Source organism: Penaeus chinensis, chromosome 6, assembly GCF_019202785.1.
Source record: "Penaeus chinensis breed Huanghai No. 1 chromosome 6, ASM1920278v2, whole genome shotgun sequence".
In the NCBI taxonomy this organism is placed as follows: domain Eukaryota; kingdom Metazoa; phylum Arthropoda; class Malacostraca; order Decapoda; family Penaeidae; genus Penaeus; species Penaeus chinensis.
The window spans coordinates 17,400,522-17,403,021 of NC_061824.1; positions in this window are offsets into that span (position 1 = coordinate 17,400,522).

Genomic DNA, 2,500 nt, shown 5'->3' on the forward strand with positions numbered 1-2,500 from the left:
TGGACTCCTTGCATGGCCACGGTGGCGCTCAAGACTTTCTTGATTGAGCGCCTGGTTGCATATTATCCTGGATGTTGCACCGGAATATCGAGTTATTCATGTTATATCCCATACTATCACATAGTCACATTGCTTACACATATTTAATTGTATTGTTTGTAAATAAATGAGTCAGATTTACCCTTGCAGTTTTAACGCTATTTTTTTTTTTTTTTTTTTTGGCCAGTAGCAATACTTTCATCGGAAGTGCAAGCGAGGTCCATATGCGACATATCTACCCTCCTGCTTTTAATTTAATTTCGATTAGTTCTACATCACCGTCGGGGTCTTCAAGTCGAGAGTCAGAGTTTCCTTGCCATATCCTTCCCTTTTTTTTATTTTCCTCGTCAGAGTTCATTCTCTTTCTATATCTCCCCCCTCTCTCTCTCCCTTCCCTCCCTTCCCTCCCTCCCTCCCTCCCTCCCTCCCTCCCTCCCTGCTTCCCCTCTTTCCTCTCTCTCTCTCTCACGCGCACGCACGTATGTATGTATGTATGCATGAATAAACATACGTATGTATTTGTGCATGGAAGTGTGTATGCAAGTATATATACAAATATGTATGTATGTATATGAATAAGGATGTATAAAGAAGTCCGGGCGTTCCTGGTTCTTCTCCCGTCGGCTCGCTCGGCAACCGTCCGGCCCCCGAGTTCGCAGCCCATTCCTTCATGACATCTCGTATGCTTGTCGCCCATGTGATTCATTTATGGCTACGTATTCAGTGTATGTGTATGCGTGTGTGTGTGTGTGTGTGTGTGTGTGTGTGTGTGTGTGTGTGTGTGTGTGTGTGTGTGTGTGTGTGTGTGTGTGTGTGTGTGTGTGTGTGTGTGTGTGTGTCTGTGTCTGTGTCTGTGTCTGTGTCTGTCTGTGGGGAGGTATATGCATGATATGTTTGTACACTTATGTGGTTATGTGAGCATATGTGTATTGTTTATGAATTGAATGTGTTTTTTGTTCTTTGTAAATGTTTGGTATGTGTGCAATATATGTATGAACGTATAATCAGATATATGTGTTTTTCAAATGTACGTGTGTTTGTTGATGTAAATCTTTTTTTTTTCGTAATCGAATATTTAAGAAGGCGTTGCACTTTTTTTTTCAAATGTGCAAATGTGTTTGTTTGTATAAACTTTTTTCGTAATTGTATATTTATGTAGGCGTCTCACATATATATAGACTATTCACTTGTATACATACAGACGCACATGACAGTGGTGATGGGGGCTGAGTGACAAATATGGCTTCGCTCCGTTCTTCCAGTGTCGAGAACCGCACTCACGAGGCGAACTGTGTACCCTGCCTTTCTCTTCATCTCCTGTTCCCTAAAACACACACACACACACACACACACACACACACACACACACACACACACACACACACACACACACACACACACACACACACACACACACACATACACATACACATATTTTTGATATTCCCGACGATATCGACCGTGAAATTATTAGTATACCTGAAAACGTGGCTTTACTCGTGTTTTGATTACACATCATGTACAACCGCATGTTACGAAAATCCCAGAGGCAGTGCTTCTCATGAGCCAAACCTCTAAAAATGTCAATTCATAAGTAGGCCAAGGAATGCGAGTTATGCGGTTGGGCAGGTAAAGACACTGAAAACGTGTTCTACTTTCATCGAAATTTTGAGCTTGCACTGAACTGCTTATTTCATGTATTTTTAATATCTGAAAAATCTGTCATTTGTCCTTCAGATTGTTTTATGGGGAGATGCTTGCATTCGGCAGGTTTATTGAAATTAAGCGAGGACCGACCCACGGAATATTCATCCATGCTGGCATGCTTAAAACAGAAAGAAATGCATATCTATTACTATAGATTGCCTATTTATTTAGATACATAAATAGATAAGGATAAGTATGTGGGTATATCAGATAGCTCGATAACTATGTATGTGTTTATTTATTTTATTTATTTATTTATTTATTTATTAGATAGAAAGATATACGTATAATTCTGTGTATATACGCGTCAATATGTATGAAAATATATTGCGTCGGGCCTTTCACAGGATAAATAAACCTGTCTATTATAAGCATTTCCTGATATCCATATAGGCCTACTTGAGAGAAAGAAAAAATCTTTAACTGAACCGCAATTCAGACACGAGCTCACATAAACGAAGCAGTGTTCAGAGTTCTCCTTTAGAGGACCGAGCTCCAGGGAAACAAAGCCTTTGTCGAGTTGGGCGGGATTTGACCTTACTGGTAGGCCTATGTTCCAGATTTTTTATTCTGAAGCTGTAGTGGGATCCTCTGGTAATTTATGTTTTATCCGTTGTTTCGTCGAGAATGGGTTTTTCCACGTTTATTTTCCGTTCACAGTTGAAGTATTAAGTTGGGAAGCAGACGGGAGGGGTTGTCCTGCCTACGACGGAACCGGTTTAGTTTATGGCTACGATCACACTAATAAGAGTGT